Consider the following 22,518-nt stretch of genomic DNA (forward strand, 5'->3'; position numbering starts at 1 on the left):
GAAGGGAGGTGGGTGGGGGGATGAGTGAAACAGGTGATGGGGATTAAGGACTGCATCTGTTGTGATGAGCACCGAGTAATGTATAGAAGTATGGAATCACTATATTGTACACCTGAAACTAATACAGCACTGTATGTTAACTATACGGAATTAAAATAAAAGAAAAAGAAAAAAATTCTTAAAAATAAAAATGTTGTAAATAAGTAGGTAATAACATGTAAAATCTCCATGATGTAAGTGTGAAAAGCAAGTTACACAATAATTCAGATATTGTGACAATTATGCAAAACAAAATACATATGCACATACACATCAATCCTTGAATTTATTTATTTATCTATTTTTTAAGTAATCTCTACACCCAATGTGGGGCTCAAACTCACAACACCAAGATCAAGAGTCGTATGCTCTACCAACTGAGCCAGTCAGCATCCCCTGTACTCGAATTTATTTAAAGACTAGAAATACTGACATCAAAATTGAAATTGCCATGGTGTCTGAAAAGGGTAAAAGAAAGGAGAGGCTATTATTTAGTTTACTCTGTTATTATGTCTCTGTGTCTCCTTTACATCTCTATATTCTTCTACAATATGTCTCTTTCAAAATGAGAATACATTCATATAATTTTGGGACAATTTATATCCTTAAAAGTATGCAGAGGGCGATTTTAAATCTGCATATTATTAATTAAAATATTGGACTCTGGTGGCCTAACTAATTAGAAGACATTTTTCATTTAATTCTAAATGTTTACATCATTTTATAATATGGAAATGACACCAAAAATGATAATGAAATCTATAAAAGAATGGCTTTAAATTTTAATGCCAAGTTAGTAAAAAGAAAATAAAAATTGTTAGTACAATAAGGGGCACCTAGGTGGTTCAGTTGGTTAAGCGTCTGCCTTAGGCTCAGGTCATGATCTCAGGGTCCTGGGATCGAGCCCTGCATCGGGCTCCCTGCTCATCAGGGAACCTGCTTCTCCCTCTCTCTCTGGCACTCCCCCTGCTTGTGCTCTTAGTCTCTCTCTCTCTCAAATAAAATCTTTTAAAAAATTGTTAATAAAATGGGGCGCCTGGGTGGCTCAGTTGGTTAAGCGACTGCCTTCGGCTTAGGTCATGATCCTGGAGTCCCGGGATCGAGTCCCGCATCGGGCTCCCTGCTCTGCAGGGAGTCTGTTCCTCCCTCTGACCCTCCTCCCTCTCATGTGCTCTCTGTCTCTCTCATTCTCTCTGTCTCAAATAAATAAATAAAATCTTTAAAAAAATTTGTTAATAAAATAAAAATTGTATATCATAATCATTCTACATAAAAGTATGTATCATTGTGGATAAAGCTGGGAAGAAAACAGAATGAAAAGAGATTTGGTATCAGGCAAATAAGACTATTGCTTCTTGTTTTCCCCAAATTGCCTTTACTCTGGTTTACTTGTCTTACAATGAAAGATTCCATGGAAACAAAACGTGCAACATATTTTTATGAGAGAAAAATAATTAGTGTCCTCCATTTTTATACCATTCTTACTTCTGAAAGTTGAGTATGAGATTCAGGAAATTAAGTTACAGGGAGAACTTCACACAGATGGTTATTAGTGAAGAATAAGAATTAGGTCACAGGTCTAATTAGCTCATGGACTAGAACAATTCAATGTTTATCTTACCTTCTAGTCATGCCAAGCAGGTGTTATCTTGGTATACTGTTTCATACTACCTCATAATATAATAGATTTTCTTTATTTAATCAAGCCTAGAAGCTACTACAAATGTTCCTAATTTTTCTTACATTTTTTAGTCTCAACAGAATATGCATTCTCACTATAGAACTCTGTATTTGCAGTTCATTCTTCATGTTGCTCCTTTTATCCCCCTTCCCTATATCGCGGGAAATGTTTGCATCTTTCCTGGTAAATTTCCCGTGTATTGTCACATTTTGTTGATTTTCCATCTGTTCAGCTTTTTACCTGTTGTTAGGACAGAGTGGTAACTTCCAGCTCCTTACATAGGCACCTGTTGTTTGCTTTTTAATTTTCATAAATATAGATGTATTATATGTATCTTTGATCTAGCTGTAAAGAATATAGTGACCCACAGAAGAGAAATAACTTTTTGTTGAGAGTATCAGGCTTTGGAAACATCGACATCAATTTCAAGAGGAAGTGTCCTTGTTTGTAATGAAGATAATTTTCTAAGCCAGTGACATGAGTGACATGAGTTATAAATGTGCAGGTGGTAGGAATTCCAAATGAGGGGTATTTGTTCTTTGTCTACAGATGGAATGTAGTTAGGATGATGGTTATATTGTCCATGTATTATGCTTTAGCATACACAGTGTAATGTACTAATGTACGAATTAATTTTAATCTGAAACCTAGGACCTGTTAACACTTGAAGAACTCTGTCTAGAATTTTCATCCCAATGGTTAGGTAGCATTTCAAGGACTCCAGTCAATAATCCATACTTAGAGACTGCTATATAAGAATTTCAAATATTAAAGAAATCTATACTAGCAGTTTCTTTTCTTAGTATAAGAGATCACTTTTCACTGGAAAATGAGAGTTCAAAATATATGACTGTTAGAGGACTATTCAGCCTCTAAAACTATTGAATTAGAGAGATATAGGAATGTCGCATGCTCTTGTTCTATTTGAACCTTTCTAGAGAATACTGTGACTGACCAAGCTAGATATTGGCTGGACTGAATCCCAGAATTGTGGTTTCTACCTCCAAGTGAATCCTTCACAGCAGTTGCATGTGAGAGTGCTTTATGACTGGGAAGGAGATTTCCCCACACTTAACTAGAATAGTCTGTGACTGCTCCTCCATGGGTTATTGTAGGTGGGTCTAAGATTTGTCTTTAATGTAAAATACCATCTGGTGAAGAGACCTTATAGCTTCTACATACTTCTGACCTCTTCTGATATTCACCAAAATACCTGAAAACTGCTAACGGGTCAAATTGGCTTAGGTCACTTCCTATTACCCTCTATCTGGAGAAGAATATAAAGATATTCCAGAATCCCTATTTTGAGGACTTTAGGAACTCATCACTATTTTACTTTGTTTTATTTTTAGCTTGGCATAATATTAAAACTAGCCTCACTTGTAGGCAAAGGAAGTAACTACTGACTTGGTGGGTCAGTGGTTATGGAAAATGTCCCATGACATAGAAAGTTTTTCCTGAATGAGTAGGTTGATTCCTAAAATTCCACCATCAGAACATCACAGCACTTAATGTGTCATATTCTGTCTTTATTATTGCTGGTTTTTTTTAGCAGAAAATCATATTACCAAGAAATAGATTCCTTTGGCATTTATCAAGATTGTTAGAAAATTCTTTATTATCTGTAGAATATACTGTCTGCTTATAAGCGAGTTGTGATCCACAGATGTGTATATATGAGGGTGTGTATATGTGTTGGCGCTCACTGCATTTGAAAAGTATCTGAGTTGTCAATACTAAAATTTGGGAAATTTCACATAAAAATTCAGATTTTTACTCCTACCCTAAAATCACTAATTATTATGGTTTCATGTGTTTTATTTACTTAAACTGCCTCCCCTCACACTCTGCATTTGAGCCCACTGGTTCTTGAAAATAAGATGCATCTAAAGCCACAATCCTTGCCTTAATTTTTCCCCAAAGAGGACATAACCACAGAGAATAAAACTAAAGGACTTGGCAATGTGGAACTGAACAGGGCACAAACATGTTCTACAGCAGAGGTTAAACATGTAGTTTCGATTTCTATCCTGCCTGTTTCTTTTCTAATGCCATCCTCAGTCTGAATGCTTCTAAACAAATTTCTTTCAGCCTGGAAATAAGGGGCTCCTTATCTGCGTTAATTTTCTCTTTTCCTTTTCTTAATTCAAATGAAATCAGCCGAGTTTGATGGATTCTGTCACCAGAAAATAGCTCTGGTGCCTTTTCCCCCTTTCTATTGTGGAATACAAACACAAAATGAAATAGTTCATTTGTACCAGCAGAACCATCTTCAGAAACATCAAATTAGCTCTTCTGTACTCCCAGGCACTCACACCTTTTTCAATCTAGTACCTGGCATCTGGTAGGAATAAAGTGGAAAATCAAGCCTACGTGAAACAGCCAGAAAGCTGGAGTAGATGACAATTAGATTAGGAAAAGCGAAGAAAGCAGTGGCTGAGGCTCTCAGGACCCATGTAACACCAAGAACATTCTCCCTCTACGTGGCCTTATTGTAACACAGAAAGCAAGATGCAGTGTGCTTTGCTGGTCCTTCTTCAACTCTCTGAGTTTTTAAATTGGAGTGTCTTAGGGTTTAGTTCTTGAACCTCTTCTCTTCTTTACCTACACCCATTTCCTTGGTCATCCCATCAAATCTTGTGACCTTAAATGCCGTCTCTACCTTATATCTGCAAATGCAGAACTCCAACCCAACCTTTCCAGTGAACTCAAGACACACGTGCCCAGCTCACTATTCAACAGCTCCCTATTCAACAGCTCCCACTGGAGGTCTAACTGGCATCTCAAATTTATCCTGGCAACAATAAAACTCATGATCATCACTCCTTAACCTGTTCCTGTGTTTTCCCCCATGTCAGTTGATGTCCTCCTCAACCTTCACTCCTCTCTTTTACACCCCATATCTATTCACCTATCAGGAAAACATGTTTGCTTTACCTTAAATATCTCCCTAACCCAATCACTTCTTACCACTTTGGGTATGAAACACCATTATGTCCCCCTTGAATTATTACAAAGACCTCCTAATTTGTCTCCCTGGTCCCTCTTTTGGCATCCTCCACCTGCTCTTTATTCTCAGCATAGTACGCAGAGTGATCCTGTTGTCCTCTGCTCAAAACCTTTTAGTTTGTATAAAAGACAAATTTTTACAACAATCTCTGAGCCTTACACAAGTCTGTCCTCTACCTTCCCACTGGCCATAATCGCTCTCTAACTTCATGACCTTATTTCCAACTAACTCCCCTGTTCTCACTCTACTCCAAGCCACAGGGCTGCCTTACTATTCCTTGAACATACTAGTCATGCTCCCAGTAGAGGACCTGTGCACCTGCTGCTTCCTATGCAGGAAGGCTGTTCCCTTAGATATTTATGTGCTCGTTCCTTTGTCTCCTTTAAGTCATTGTTCAGATGTTGCCTTCTTAATGAGGTCTTCTTTGACCAACTTATGTGAAATTATAATACCTACATTCCTATACTCTCTATTCTTTATCCTGGATTTATTTTTCTCCAGAACATTTACTGATTTCTAATGTGCCATGTGATTGATTCATTTAGAAAATTTTTAATCTTCTGCTTCCCTCCAAAATATGCAGGTTCTATGAAGACAGGCATTTTTGCTTGACATGTAGTAGATGTTCAATAAATATTTGTAGGAGTGCCTGGGTAGTTCAGTTGGTTAAGTGTCTGACTCTTGATTTTGGCTCAGGTTGTGATCTCAGGGTTGTGAGATCGAGCCCTGAATCAGGCTCCATGCTTGACGGAGTCTTCTTCTCCTCCCCTCTCTCTCTCCATCTGCCCCTTCCCCCCTGCTCTCTCTCATTCTCTCTCTCTCTCAAATAAGTAGATAAAATCTTTTTTAAAAATAAGTAAATATTTGTAAGAATAAAGAAAAAATCAGAAGACCTCTAATTTCATTTTGATCTAAAATCAGCTGTGTGATTTCAGAAAAGTCATTTGATCATTCTGGGCCTCACTGTGTTTGCCTGTAAAAATGAGAAAAATAAATCAGATGATTGCTACTCAAATTTTATTGTGCATATAAATCACCTGGGGATAGCTTTGAAATGCCTGTTATAATTCAGTTGGTCTGATGTGCTGTGTGAGATTCTGCATTTCTAATACTCTCCCAGATGATGCCAATGCTGAGCATCCATGAACCACACTCACTCTTTGAATAGCAGGGCATTAGATAATTATTAAGATTCCATTCCTCTCTTTAATTCTGTAGCAGGGTTGGCAAACCACAATTGGTCATCTGTTTTTATAAATAAAGTTTTATTGGAGCACAGCCATGCTAATAGATTTATATATTATCTATGACTGATTTCACACTACAATACCAGAGTAGACTAGTTGCAACAGAGATCATATGTGTCTGCAAAACCAAAAATATCTGCCCTATGTCCCTTCATAGGAAAAGTTTGCTGACTCCTCTGTATAAGTGAGTTGCTTGTGGCAATTAATTTGGAATTTGAGTGTGTTAACTATGGACTGTATTAACTATGGATTGTTATTCCAATTTTTCTTAGTTTTTTCTATTCTTCTTTTTAAGGATGATTTATTTTAGAGAGAGAGAGCAAGGGTAACAGCAGAGGGAGAGGGAGTGAGAGAATCTCAAACAGATTCCACTCTGAGCACAGAGCCCATCGTGGGGCTCGATCTCAGGACCCCAAGATCATGACCTGAGCTGAAACCAAGAGTCGGATGCTCAACCGACTGAGTCACCCAGGCACCCCCTTAGCTTTTTCTTAATTGCTTTATTTTGCCTCTTCAACAAAGTTTTAATGTCCTCCAAGAGATAAGTCATGCCATTTGCTTCTTTGATATCCATGTGAGCATATTGCTGGAAAAATCTAAAGCTGAAATTGACCTTAGAGGCCAGCTAGTCTAACTTGGATTTAAGAGTCTAGGGGTATGAAGTCATTTTTAATGTCAGCTAAGAGTTGAGACAGCATCAGACCTAGCCCTCACCTTCTTTGGGTCATATGGGCCTTTCACTTTACTTTCTGGGACTTAAATGAAACATATTCTCATTCTGCTTCCACCAGGATGATATAAGTGGTCCCAGGATGAACATTAACAATCATTTATTCAATGACCCATAGTGGGCTAAGGAGAAAGCTTGCCAGGGTTTGGGGATCTTCTTAGAAAATAACTTAGCCTAAGAAAAGGTATAGGGCCAAGGTCAACAAAGTCTACAGGAAAAGGAAGAGGCAGGGAGTGAATGTGCACCAGCTAGATCCCCCTTCAAGACCAAGGTACTTTGTCCCCCCTCTCTCCCCCTTGCACAAATCGTTGGCTCCAGACCACTCCCAGCTGAATCTTTCTTTTGGACTTGCCCTCAGCTGGAAGGGACCACCTCACTCAAGGTTATGTCTCTTCCCTGGCACGACCCGCATCCAGTGGGTTGCATGATGTGGGGGGACAAATCCCAGGTCCTTGCCTCAACTGGGGATGTCTCTGAAGGGCCTCCCCTGCAAGTGCAGGTCAGTTTACCTTCCCCTTTTCCCCAGGCCAGCTTCCTTATCTCCCCTCACACAAGGGGTCACTCTTCAGCACACTCCCCATACACAGGCTGTGCACAAATCTTCTGTGTCTGCTTCCAGACAACCTGAACCACGGCAGTAACTATTGCCCGGCCCACCCTCTGACTCAGTCACTGTGGATTCATGCAAGAGGGGAGTAACTGTAATGAGGGAGTAGAAACATACACACATACACACACACAAAATCACTTCTATCGAAGTCACTGTGGCATTGAATTTGCTTTGATTTCAAGAAGGAACCAACTGGATTAAAAGCGTTGGTGCCAAGCACTTGAGCAGTAACCTGAGACTCTATGTGGCGTTATAGGCAACAGGACCAGTGTCAGAAGCTTCAAGGTAGCAAGATTGCCTTCGTGCTTGCCCTCAGGGACGGGCTTAGGAGCTGACCGGCGGTCTCGCTGACGGATATCACCACAGTAAGCAGAAAGCAGGGAAGGAGGAGAGCCTCAGATATGGTGGCCAAGAGGGCTGTGTTCAAATGCATGGAAAGCATCCCCTGAGGTCTCCTAAAAACAGTTGGCCAGGTGGGGAAGGAGGAAAAAGCAGGGATAGTTCCTGCAACGTTAGATAGGGCTGAGCCAGAGAAATAGGATTTGGGTAAGAGCATGATCTTATTTATACTCCTTGGTTGGGGTGGCCTGGGGAGACATTGGCTAAGACTCATGGCTTCTTTCATTATACCCCGTTGCTCTATTAAATTCTATTCCCTGCACCTTCAGAGCAAATAATTCCACATAACGCTGTCTGCTTTCTTTGATCCATGTGACTGAAAGGAGGAGTCGTCAGCTCCCCTCCCCCCACTAACCCTGCCATAGCCGGAGGCACAATCAATTTCAATATGCAGGGAAAATAGACCACACAGGATCTATGGCCTCCCAACAGGGACCTGGCATATTAACTGTTGTAATGCCTCTAATTCAGTCTATTTACTTTGGGATAGGCCTGTCTCTCCTGCTCATCATTTTAACCCATACATCGTCTGTGTCATGACTGTTTAGAATGATGGGGGTGATCCTCCGGGCATAGTCATGAGAAGCCTGATGAGGGAACATCCACAGCGAGCCCACATGGCTTCAGGGTAATGATGACTAATTCCATTCACGTCCTTCACCCCTGCCTCAAAATCTGCTCCTGCCTTTTAAATTGACGTCTGTCGGAAGGAATGAGACTCTGCCAGTGTCACTGCTTGATGCATGGGCCCGGTGGAGGCACTCCTTCTTGTCATGAAGGGAGACAAGTAAGAGGCGTGAAGAATAGCAGGGGAGGGGGAGGGTAGCCCTCTGGGAAGATGAAAAATGAGCAGGGAGAGGAGGGGAAACATCCTCAACCAAACGCCACTATTTTGATTTGAACACTTTTACAGCTTTTCTGACACAGAAGCAGACTATTGAGATGATCTCACCACATGTATGTCACAGCCCTAAACAGCGCAAGTTGGTGTGTTTTTCAGTAGGGATCTCTGCCGCGAAAGCAAGGAAGTGGTGGCTGTGTTGTGGCTGGTGATTCCTTACAGGCAACCTTCCCTTTAAGCTGCTTAGGACCTGCAACAGGATTTCGACCCTTGATGCCTTCTTAATTAGCTATAGTGAAAGACGGTCCTTTAAATGAACCTAACTCTAGATCCTTGATGTTGAGCTGATAGTGATGTAGTTCATTGTCTTTATATAACAAATGAATAGGAGTGCTTGAGGTCAGGCTTGAAAATGGGAAAAATAATCCCACTGCTTCACTTGACTAGCCTAAGAAAGTGGGAAGGGAGAACCACATAAAAATAAAATAAAAAAACAAACTGTTCTTCCACCTTAAGTTCTGTCTAATTATTCTTTTATCAGAGAGGATTTTTCTCCTTTTCCTTTTGTTTTTGTTTAAGCTATGAAAATCTGTAAGTTCTAGAAGACAAGCTGATTCAAGCTCGAGTTTGGCAGAATCTCCTGTCCTTGGACAGTATGGTAGAATGCCATTAATTAATTTCACAAATCTAGAAATGTTTATGTCCTCTATCTGAAATGAATGGTCAATGTTAACTATACTGGAATCAAAATTAAAAAAATAAATGAATAAAACGAATGGTCAAATATTATGATTTTCTTAATACATGGACAAATCTCTGTGATTTAAACAAAAATTATTCCATTAATTTGGATGTAATGAACCCACAAAGGAAAGCCATGGTTGAGAGAGCCGGTTAATGTTTGGATGATCCTATACTCATCTCTCACCGTAGAATCGGTTCTGGCTCAAACGGATTCCCCACTAAGACCAGAAAAGGCCTGAGGGAGTCTGGCCCAGTTCCCAGACATTTTGGTTGGGTGAGTCTCAGGAGGCCAGGGTGTTCCTGAGACTAACCCATGGCAGTTCACTGCTGACCGGGATGAGTTCCGAAATAGTGATCTGGAATTGTGCCCTGTCAGTCCTGGAGAAAACCCAAAGCCATAGATCTGCTTTAGAATGAGTCTGATCTTCTGCCAGCAGGGGCAGCTGAGGTCAACGGGAGGTTTTCAAGGTCTTTTTGTACTCAGAAGAGCTCCCTGCTTTCCTTAAGCCCACACAGAGCTTGGCCAGGGGCAAGAAGGTATAGATAAGTAACATTCCACCATGGCCTGACCTGCTTAGGCAGAGGGCTTGATTCATGGTCCTTTGGCTTGTGCCTCTGGCATGCCCAGGACAACAGATAATGACAATATTTATTACCATTCACTGAAGAGCTTTTCTGCCAGGCACTGGGCTTGCTTAATTACAAAATACGGAAGGTAGAAACTATTGTCCCTTTGCTGGCTGGGGTCTTTCCTGTCTGGACTGTAAACTCTTTTGTGCAGGAGGTATTCTTTTTTTATAGTGGTTTTTTCTTCTTTTATCAGAGTGTCTGGCAAGAGTAGGAAGTCGGTAAAGATTTAATAAGCTCAAGAGGGTCATATAAGATACCCAAGTTCATAGAACCAGCAAATAGCAGAGTCAAGATTCAAACCAAGGTCATTGTGGGAAGTGGACACCTGTTTACAACCCTATCCTGCCTCTGCCCTCTATGGGGTGGAACAGACCAGTCTGACCTAGGTGCACATTTCTTTTTTTTTTTTTTTTAAGATTTTATTTTTATTTATTTATTTGAGAGAGAGAGAGAGAGAAACAGCATGAGAGGGGATAGGGTCAGAGGGAGAAGCAGGCTCCCCGCTGAGCCGGGAGCCCGATGTGGGACTCGATCCCAGGACTCCGGGATCATAACCTGAGCCGAAGGCAGTCGCTTAACCAACTGAGCCACCCAGGCGCCCTAGGTGCACATTTCTTGAAGAGGTAAAGACCTCAGGAAATGTGGAAATAATCCACTCCTAAAGATAACTGCAATTTTAACATTATCTGTACTTCTGCTGTGCCCAGAATGGAGCCAAAGAATGGTAATTCATCAAAATGTTCTAAGGCGGCTTCTTCTGACAAACATGGACATCTAAGCGGGAGGGAGGAGTTGTCTGCCAGCCAGGTCACTGCACTTGGATTTCTGATTTTCTCCTGAGCACTAATAGTCAGGTGGATGATTTACTAACATATTCAGTTCATTAACCTATTTCTTGCGACTTCAGTTAAGATGATTAGACGTGGGATTGAATCAGATCTATGAGCCTATAAGAGTAATAATGAAAATATTGTAGTTTTACTTTTCATGGTTTACAAAGTACTTCCACATACATTTTCTTATTTTGGTATCAAAACTATATGTGGAGCGAGGCAGGGAGAGTATTATTATACATGTCATATGAGTGAGAAAACCAAAATCCAGGGAGAGAGAGAGACTGCATGATCTGTCTGAAGTTGCATAGCTAATAAAAAGAGGATCAAAATTCAGATTCTAACTCCAGGCTTCTGTTCTTGTTAACTTCACCAGTGGTTCCCAACCCTGCTAGATACTAGAATGATTCAGAGTTTCTCATTCAGTTGGTCTGGGATCAGGCCCAGGCAACAGTATTTTTAAAAACAAACCCAAATATTTGTGCAGCCAGAGCTGAGAAGCAACCACACTCCATGATCCAGTCTGTTAACCACCAGCACACTGGGTCAACATAAACTGGGACCCACCATTTTGTCACTCGAACAGAAAGAAACATCTCAATTATAACCTAATATTTGCAGAATTATTGATACAAGGTAGTAGTTTAACAAGGGATATTGTTTTTCAAGACAACTTACAGGTAGTTTGCCATTATTTAGTGTTTGTAAAACTGAAGATTTAATTATTGAATTTCTGACTCTTCTTTCCATTACTAACCACACACAGAAAAATTTCCCAAGGATAGAAACCATGTCCAATTAACCTAAGGGTTATTTAAACTAAGGAAAAGAAGACAGAAAAGCAACTTAATGAGTCCTGTTATTTCTTTCAAGCCCAGAAAGGGCGTTAGCAACATGATTGCCTTGGACACGAAGTAGACAGACCTCCCTCCCAGCCTCCTTGCAGTCTTCTCCCCACCCCGGCCAACCGAGGCTTGGCTCAAGAGAGAGTAAGGTGGTAGCTACTAATGGCAGTGATTGTTGTTTGTGATATGATTCCCAAAAAGCAAAAAAAAAAAAAAAAAAAAAAAAAAAAGGATAGATAGAGTTAGAATCATTTAATGCAGAGAAGAACCAAGATTAGTTAAGATCACTGTTATAACATTGTTGACGATATTTGTCAAGATAACGAGGCTATCCTGCAGTAGTGACAACACAAAATTCTCCATGGTTTGATATTCCTCAGGCACACTATGTGACCCATGTTGGTTTGGGAGGGGACACGGGGAGGAGCTTTGCTGCAGTCACCCTGTCACACAGAGGGCCACCTTCTTGGGATTAGCCATCTGGAACGTATAGCCTTCTCATTTGCCCTCTTAGGGGAAGAGAGAAAAGAAGATTGGAAATTGTTCATGGGCTTTTCACTCCTTTGCTCTGTAATTGACACACACATGTCCACGTTTTCCTGGCCCCAAATTGGTCACGTTACCCTTTCCTAACTGCAAGGAGACTGGTAAATACAGAGTAACTGTGCAGAATTTGGTTGGGCAACACATTTTCTGTCACAAGCCTCTAAAATGTCACAGATATACATATACAAACTTACCCAATATTTTGACCTAGATTGGTTCTCCAAGATACCCCAGAAGTGAGTTTCTCTGCCTTTTTTGAAGGAGGAGCAAATTTCTCAACTGGGGTGCCTGGCTGGCTCAGTCGGTAGAGCGTGCAACTCTTGATCTCAGGGTTGTGAGTTCGAGCCCCACACTGGGTATAGAGATTACTTTTTAAAAAATCTTAAAAAGATTTCTCCTCAATTACTTATCCTTAGGATGGAAGCCATAGAAGAATTGTTGACAAACTATTGTTCATTCCTACAAAGAGTAGGGTAAGTAATAAAAGATTTATCCTATTGGGAAAGGTGACTATGTAGCAGACCTGATGCCTTTCACGTCTATTTGTCCGTGTGTTTATTCATTCATTCTTCATGGATTATATCCTAGAATTTAAAAAAATAGCATAGGCTTGCATTACAAGATGTATGCACACAGTCATACCTAGATTTGGTAGTGTCTTGAGTGCCCTTCCCATTCCACTAAGGAAGTGGAGTTAGAAGATTAATTTAGGTGAGCCAGGTTTTGCACAGTTGAAGAAAATCCTTAACAAAAATAAACTAGACAATTTCTAAAAGAACATCGCATTAGTTTTTCCAGAATGCTAGAGGCTGAGTTCTCAGGAAGCTTTCTGCTTAATGAGGTGCCCTTAGGAGAAAATAAGAGATCTTTTTTACAGTATCTCCATTTGGAAGGACTTGTTCCCAGAATCCAAGGTTATCTTCATAGGCGTAATCAGGCCAACAGAAAAGCATGCAAGTCAATCTGATAATTTCAAGATGATTTTTGAAATATTCTACGATTACAATGAGCAAGTTTCAGGACAGTTCCTCTTCCGAAGCTATTGATAGTAGCTTTTTCCCTATGACAATTAGGCTCTAGATCTTTGCTAAGGGCAGAGAATTCCACATAGAAGAAAAAATGGAGTTAAAAAAAATTTCAAATGACCTTGACCAACTTTTAGAGTTTTGAAGGAATATTACAACTTTGTTTCTTTATCACAATTAAAGGTAGATAAAATCTGTATCCTTTGTAAATAAGCAAGATTTTTTTTTAAAGAGTCAGTGTACTAATGAATACTGTTGCATTAGTGCCTTGGAAGAACCAAGTCTTTGATTACTCTAATTAATTAAAATATGCTTTGGAAAAAAATCTCACAAAGGAAAACATTTGTTTGACGAAATATTTTAAGCGAATTGATCCAGATCAACACAGATATACACAAAACCTATGTAAGCTATTCCGTCATGACATTTTCTTTTTAATCAGAAATAGGATGTTTTGCACATAAAAAAATGTAAAAACCATCCAGTTCTTATTGATAAGTGGTTAGAACAGTGGTTCTCATCCCTGGTTGCTCATTAAAATCACTTAAGGAGCTTTTAGATACTAGTGATGATTGATCCCTGCCTGGACCACTTGAGTCAGAGGCTCTGCAAGTGAGGCTCAGACGCTGATAGTTTTGAGTGTCCCCCAATGATTCAAAGCAGCGTAATCAGGGTTGGCAACTGCGGACATGGAGAGCTTCCTTATCTCCCCAGCTGGCAGCAATAATATGTTCTCCAAACTTCCTATTTTTATACTGTCTACTCTTTATAAAAAATAGATGCGCCCATGTCACCCTCCCCCCCGCTTAAAGAGTAAGTTCCTGGGGGGCGGGGGGCAAGGAATCCTACGTCCAATTCACCTTCATGTTTCCACAGTTCTAGAAGGCACGGGCAGGCACCATGCTGAAAGAGTATCCAATGATTGAGTGGTATTGTGTCAGGTCGGCTAAATGTATCTATTCTCAGATTTTTAAGTTCATAAACTCTAAGGAGTCCCTTTCAATGGAGTAGCAAAGTAATGATCTACAAGGAAATAAAAAGTGAAAAATTAAGAATGGTCATTTGGTGATTCTTGTCCAGATAACATCTTTTTTTTTTTTTAAAGATTTTATTTATTTATTTGAGACAGAGAATGAGATAGAGCATGAGAGGGTCAGAGGGAGAAGCAGACTCCCTGCCGAGCAGGGAGCCCGATGTGGGACTCGATCCAGGGACTCCAGGATCATGACCTGAGCCGAAGGCAGTCACTTAACCAACTGAGCCACCCAGGCGCCCTCCAGATAACATCTTAAACCTAATTACAGGTAATTCTCTTGACATGTTCTTGGAGGTGAAGACGATTTTCTTCAAAGACATTCTTGTACAGCTTGTTCTGTAACTTTACAGTCGTCCTAAAAACAATAATATCAATGGGTGGAAAGGAGTTACTTAGAAGCTAGACATTTTTGGGGCGCCTGAGTGGCTCAGTTGGTTAAGCGTCCGCCTTTGGCTCAGGTCATGATCCTGGGACCCTGGGATTGAGCATCGGGCTCCCTGCTAGGCGGGGAGCCTGCTTCTCCCTCTCCCTCTGCCTGACATCCCCCCTGCTTGTGCTCTCTCTCTCTGTCAAATAAATAAATAAAATCTTAAAAAAAATTTTTTTAAAAGAAGCTAGATTTTTTTTTCCATTAGGAGTTGTAATTTTCTAAAAAAAAGTGTTCAATATACAGTTGTATTTTGCTATCATAAACTAAATATAATAAATGAATCGATCAAATTGACCAAAATGAAAATGTTTATTTCTCAGTTACCTTTCAATTTACACATCCATGAATCTGCTCTTTGTTGTCATTACCATTTATCTTGTCTAGGCAACTAACTTGCAACACAGCTCACAACTGATAACTCTAGTCAAATGAACATTTGTTACCTGGTGAACCAGCTCCTCAACCAAGGCAGGTGCAACCGCTCTTGTCTTCACAGTTATGGTTGGGTAGTTACCAATCCTTACTGCATTTTAAACACCAGTAGTTTTGTAGTGTAGTTGTTCATACAGTAAGTCATCCCAGCGCTATATTCAAGATTTTTGCCCTGTATTTACAACTTCTATGCTATTTATAACTCGTTTAATATTTTTAAAAGAGTTCACGGTCAGTTAAATGGATTGCAAAGAGAACCTTCAAATCGCTCTCATAAATAGAAAAGGCTTCTAATAGAAAATATGTAAGTATTAAAATAAAACATTTGTTTATCCTGCACACCATCAATTGAATGAGAACCATCAGGCAATGGGAAACACCAGCATAAGTCAAACTATGTTCTTTAATTATCAGTTGTATCATCACTACACCATGTTGCCAAAATGCCTGAATTTAGAAACATCTCCGAATTTTAATGAATACTTTAATTAAACTTAGACAGCCGGAGGAAAAGTGTAACCCCCTGGCTATTTCCAGGCTCTTGAGGAAGCGAGTAGTTAAAAAAATTTAATAAATTTTTTAATTTATTAATTAATTAATAATTAATAATAAATAAAAATTTAATAAATCATATGGAAAGGAGGACCGCAGAACTCCCAACATGCTCCTCTGGAGGCATTTTACTGAGGACCAAGCCGAGTTCATAACATCCAGGCAAATAGATATGAGAATATGGAGCACCATAGCGGTTATCACACTTCATAATCAGTGATTGATGTGCTTATTTTTTCTTTGTTCACTGGCTTACTAATAGCTCCTAGACCACCACTCTCAGTTCTATGAGAGCAGGGACCATGTTCACTATCAGAGTCCCCATGATAGGCATATAGTAATTACTAAATTAACGTTTCTTACATAAATGACTAAATATGCTCTCTCACTTTTTTAAAAAAAAAATCTCTGCTTCCAAAGTGAATGTCCTTTTGACTCCCATGCTACTCTGGTCTGAAATATACAGCTTTAAACTCCACTTAGGGATGACATTTTCTTTTCTTTTTTTTTTAAAGACTTTATTTATTTGAGAGAGAGAGAATGAGAGACAGAGAGCATGAGAGGGAGGAGGGTCAGAGGGAGAAGCAGACCCCCAGCTGAGCAGGGAGCCCGATGCGGACTCGATCCTGGGACTCCAGGATCATGACCTGGGCTGAAGGCAGTCGCTTAACCAACTGAGCCACCCAGGCACCCGGGGACGACATTTTCATACAGCTCTTCCAGCAACCCCCAAACCCACACTATCTCCTGCTCCCAACCCCCATGCATCTTCTTCCCCACATCAGGGGCTCACTCGCTAGCATTCTATGGCAGTTCACTCTTCTACTCAGGCAAGCCTCTGTGGGCACCAGGGGACCCAGCTCTCAGACTCTCGGGAGGCTGTGCCATGGGAGAAGGTGACAACTATCAGAAAACATTGTCATCTCAAATTATAATCCCGAGCAGCAGAAAGCACAGGATTGGCTTGGCTTTATGACGTCAAGGAATACAAATGAGAGAAGACTTGCCAAGTATCCTAAGTGACTTAGCAAAGAGCTTCACTGCTGAAACAGTAAGAAACGTTTCTTTCCCCACCCCCTTTCCATTCATTCTTGTCATTGCTAGCATCACCCTAACAAAGAACCTAGGGAAACTAGGGCAAGGGAGAAGAACCAGGAGAGAGAGAGAGGGAGAAAGAGGAGAGAGAGGTGGGGAGGTGGGGGTGGGGAATGAGGAACACCCTGCTATCCAATACCCGAAAAAATTTGTTTTTAATTCCCTGGCTATCGCAGATAGAGGCTGCCGCTAGCATTTAAGATAAGATTAGTTGGTGTCGTACTATCAGCACTTCCACATTTTCCCTGCAGGGATTCCTTCTGACAGGCTGAAGCTGGAGGCATGTCTCAGGATTAACGCGAGCTAATGATTATACACTAAAGCTTTGGAACTGTTGGACTAATAGGATTAAGCAATAGCAGATGCAGGTCCCCGTTCAGGTTAAAAATGCACTTTTTACATTACAAAGTCAGACAGATCCCTTTGAACATGCAATGAATATGGATGTTTTCAATTATCACAGTCGTTCAGGGCTATACGATATGGTAAATTAATCCCTTTAGAACATCGGAAACAGGACAAAATAGCCTTCTTGAAGCTGAAATCCCTCGTTTTAGATTTTCTTTCATGGGGATAAGCAGCGGTGCACCTCACATAATTAATCTTATTACAAACAGAGAGAAAGGGAAAATTTTTTTTAAAATGTGTAAAAATTGTTCAAATATTTGAGAATCTCGGGGGAGAAAAAAACACTTTGAAAACAACATCTCTTAATTAATTTCCAAATAGTCAAAAATACAAACATAAGGCGTGACAGGCCAATGTCTGGATGTGCGTTGGGGTGGGTTTGTATTTCTTTATGCCTCAGGTAGTTAGTGCAACAAGGAGGAACGGGGGAAAAAATTAAGGTCACTTAAAAAAAATGAACAAAATAATAGCTGCCAGGAGAAAGCACTATTTCTAAGATATTTGAGTTGATCTGATCTTATGCTCCAGGTCCTGGGAGGCAAGGGGAAGGAAAAGGGCATAGTGAGATATTTATATTTTGTTGCTGCATGAAATGGTCTCTGCTTCCCAGTAGATAAAACCATCCCTCAGAATAGCTGAAGAGTAAGTCCCCATTATTGCAATTAAATGGGGCTGGTTATGGACATTAGTAGCAAGGTGAACCTCAAGAGTTTCATGTGTTTGATTGATTTAGACGGGAGGGACCGGGGGAAGAGAAACACAACTAGTTATGAGAGGACTTTCCAGAGAAAGCTTTTTGAGATGCCAGCAAGGAATCGAAGTAGTTTTACAACAACTGGAATAAAGCAGGCTCACCATCATGGGTTTAATTCTTGAAAATTCTCAAAACAAACATGTTTATATTTGGCCTGAGCAAAACTGGTATTAACGGGCCCTAGACTCACACTGTCTCATGTCACATCCCCCACCCCACAATGTGGGCAAACCCATCACATGGAACACCATGATTTTAAACATTGCAAAATGAAAGAAAGAAAGAAGGTAGACTATACCAGGTTCCTCCACGGAGTACATTTGTGGTTTTTTTATTATGCCTAACATGGCTTGTTTCTGGGGAACTACATGGGTGCTTCCATCCGGGATTCAAAATCTGAATGAAACTAACAGTACAACAGAAGGAAAATGGGATGGAACTATGGAGCGAATGGTCCATGAAGTCAATCAAAGATAGTCAGGTGTCAAACTTCTTCAGTTTCCCAGATGATCTAGTACAACTGGATACTGCTTGACCAGATTTTTTAGGAAGAGCAGAAAGAAATCTAATGTGCCTGCTCTGTAAATACTGCTTGGACAGACTAAAATACCCAAAGTAAAGATGTTAGCAAACTTTTATAAACATTCCTATTTTTCCGACTTTTGATTGAAAAAGTCACTTCTTGGCAGAATGAAAGGAAATTGCTATTTTAACTGGACTATTTGGTATTCTTTCTTTTTCTTTTTTTCTCTGCTTCTCTGTCAGTTCACAATAAATTCAGAAGATACAAGCTGATTTTCAGATACTTTACTGCTACCCCAATAAGAGGCATCAAGGAAGATGTCGTGTTAAATATGTATTTTTCCCTTTCTTGGAAGGAAACAGCAATTGATTATTTTTTCAAATAGACCTAATCTCCCATAATCATCACGCATATTGCAACGACGTATATTGAGACAAGTGCCACTCAATTGTCATGTGAGTGTGAATCACCTGGGATTGTCCTTAAAATGGAGCTGTAGTTGCAAAGGTCTGGGGTGGAACTCTAGAACTGCATTTTCAAGGAGCTCCCAGGTAATACAAATGCTGAAGCCCCAGGGGACCACAACGTGAATAGCAACAAGTCATTAGGGCACCAAAGCCACTTAATGAATGCTGTGTTACAGAAGCAGACTTGTGGGAATCAAGCCTACAGACTCCATGCGTTGCTTTCCTAACAAAGTATGAAGTTATCAATTTAGGAGTGAATTTGACAATCAAAACACCCTATTTCTTGACCTTTTCCCTAAATATTGAATTTCACATTCTACCAGGGATATTCTTAATTGGTTTAGTTATTCATCCTCCAAAACTACTTTATGATAGATTTATTATATGAGTAGCTTCTAAACCATCATCTTAATGAATTGCAAATCCATTACAATTTTTGCTTTTCTTCAACCACCTTAAAAACTGACAACATTAATCCTATCATTTTCAAGTCAAATTTATTGGAATGCTATCATGTCTAGAGGCATTTTAGATATTAGGTCAGTTTGATCTGCAATACACACATTAAAAAGGGTTCTAGAGGGGAGGGGGGTGGGAGGATGGGTTAGCCTGGTGGTGGGTATTGAGGAGGGCACATTCTGCATGGAGCACTGGGTGTTATGCACAAACAATGAATCATGGAACACTTCATCTAAAACTAATGATGTAATGTATGGGGATTAACATAAGAATAAAAAAAATTCCTATTAACTATTTTCAACATTTTCAACAGTTTCAACATTTCAACAGACTATTTTCAACAGTAAACACACTAATTCTGATATTAATATTGAGCAATGTTCCCTCCAAAATTTTTAAGTAAAATATTTTTTCCCAAATTCAGTACATTTAACAATGCTTATTCGGTATTATGTAGCCCTATATATTTCCCTGGCACCGAATTGGAAGATGGTGGAGAAGAAAGCATTGATTTAAGGATAGCAGACCTCATCTTCACCCTCCTCCTAGGAAGAGAAACAGAAAAGCGCATTTATGGGCGCCTGGGGGGCTCAGTTCTTAAACGTCCTGGGTCCTGGGATCCAGCCCTGCATCAGACTCCCTGCTTGGCAGGAAGCCTGCTTCTCCCTCGACTGCTCCCCCTGCTTGTGTTCCCTCTCTCACTGTGTCTCTCTCTCTGTCAAATAAATAAATAAATAAAATCTTAAAAAGAAAAAAAAAAGAAGCACACATTTACAAATCACTGTCATCTACACAACAGTAAAGGTGAATCCAAAGTCTAACCAAAATACAAGTGAGTAAAACAATTGTTGAGGAGCACTAAAGCAAGGTATCGTAAAGAAAATAAGATATGAGAAAAGTTTCGAAGTGTGAGTAGAAGTCCAGGAAAGTGCAAGGAAAGGAAATTAAAAACACATTCCATTAATATAAAAAAGGCAACACTAAATTAAATAGCCTCGCGTAAGAAGATCAGGATGGCCTCAAAGTGTTTGGGGCTGCATATTTCAGCCCAGCACAGAATCCTTGCTCAACACAGGTTTTGAGTAAAGAAGGCTCAAAATAGACACGTTCTCCGCTTCATTTCCTTCACTAGGCTCTCTAGGGAATAGTAACAAGGACTGTAGAATTAAGGCCGTATCTCCTGGCCCCTTTGGCTTCAGCATGAGCCTATGTTGACAGTGCTCTTGCACTGGGGTTAGCACTTAGAATTTCTAAGCCAGTTGGTGAATTTTCAGGACCTCCAGAAAGGCAGGCCTGCCCAAACACAGGGAGAACCACTGGGACACAAGCTTCTTACACTTACGCCTGAAGTCCCTAGGATGGGTGCAGACTGAGAAGAATCATAGCCTCTTCCTCCTGCCTTAAACTTTGGGCTATGTGACAAATAACAATAATGGTAATACGATTTGATATACGCTCAAGAGAGCTCGAAAGTGACTTAAAAAATTCATTCATCAGCCACCAATCACATTGTCAGCATGATCTTCAGCAGTTTGAGGAAAAAGGTAACAAGAAATGTGTACTGCCTTCAAAAGAAGTACAGATTAGCTGTGAAGGTAAGACACGAATATATGAGAGAGGATCCACGATAACAGATTTGACCCTTATAATTTCAAAAGATTAAACATAACACATTGACACCACAGATGAAAGTCTTTGCATCCTTTGCACTCACATCACACAAAGTGTGAGATAAAATCAGAAATAAGTTATTACAGTTCTTGTGATCGGCATGCATTAATCTAATGACAACATTGAACGGTAAAAAGAAAGGTTATGCCATCGAAAGGATTATTAGCGCCCTTGATGTATAGTCAGGCATGCAGAAGAAGATGCCTTGAAACCCTGTGGTTAATTAAGAATATGTCTGTCTATCACAACCACTTTATTTTTTTTTTTAAAGATTTTTTCATTTATTTATTTGAGAGAGAGAGAATGAGAGAGAGCAAGCACATGAGAGGGGGAGGGTCAGAGGGAGAAGCAGACTCCCTGCCGAGCAGGGAGCCCGATGCGGGACTCGATCCCGGGACTCCAGGATCATGACCTGAGCCGAAGGCAGTCGCTTAACCAACTGAGCCACCCAGGCGCCCTATCACAACCACTTTAAATGCATGCAGTTTTTTAAATAAAGTTTTATTGGGGCGTCTGGGTAGCTCAGTCAGTTAAGCTTCTGACTCTTGATTTCAGCTCTGGTCATGATCTCTTGGTTGTGGGATCGAGCCCCGAGTCAGGCTCTGTGCTCAGTGTGGAGTCCCCTTCAGATTCTTTCTCACTCGGTCTCTCTCTCAAATAAATAAATAAAATCCAAATAAATAAATCAATAAAGTTTTATTATTAACCAATGTGTCATATTCCATTTCTCTACTTGCCATCCCATCCTTCCGTTCCCTTGCAGTTCGCTTTGCTGTTGTCTTTCAACTACGTGCCTTTTTCCGAGAAGCTGGAAATGACTGAGTCCTCGGTGATTTAAACCCTCTGAACCCTGTCTTCCCTGGTGCCTCAATCACTCCGTAAGTGGCTGGCAGACACATCTTTCCAATCGGAGATGTTCATTACATAAGCGATTAGGAAGTGAGGTAGACGTGGCTAATTGTTGAAGGGCCAAGAAAGGGACATTAAACGCATCTTATCTGAAGCTCTCATTGATTGTTAATAATGCATTAAATGTTGCCCTGGTGCCTTGAACTAGTTAATGGTATTCAACTTATAAGTAGAGTGACTTTGACTCTGGGGAGAAACTAACTCGATATTATTTTTCCACAGGGCTCAAAACCTTCGCACAAAGCCAGCCAAATGTTCCTAATTCTAGGCATCATGTTATTTTAGCCTTTGTGATGATGACTCAACGCTGAGCCTTGCTGCTATGTAAGATTCCAACAGAGAGGACATTTTGCAATCCAGAGAGGCAACATGTCCCCTTTCTGGGGGTGAACTGAGAAATAGTTCACTTTAAATGGGCCTCTAAACAGCTCTCAGGTCAGAATAACTGTAAGTCATTACCTATCAGAGCCATGTTGAACCAGTGACTTTCAAGGGGTGAAAATCTCTGTATCATGTTACTAATCTCACTGGCCTATGGTGGCTATGTCAACAACCAACATTCCCTCTTAGTAAGCAGGCAAAAATAATACACAGCCCATGAT

This window comes from Mirounga leonina, unplaced genomic scaffold, assembly GCF_011800145.1.
Source record: "Mirounga leonina isolate KUSES-001 unplaced genomic scaffold, KU_Mleo_1.0 Mir_224, whole genome shotgun sequence".
Taxonomy (NCBI): domain Eukaryota; kingdom Metazoa; phylum Chordata; class Mammalia; order Carnivora; family Phocidae; genus Mirounga; species Mirounga leonina.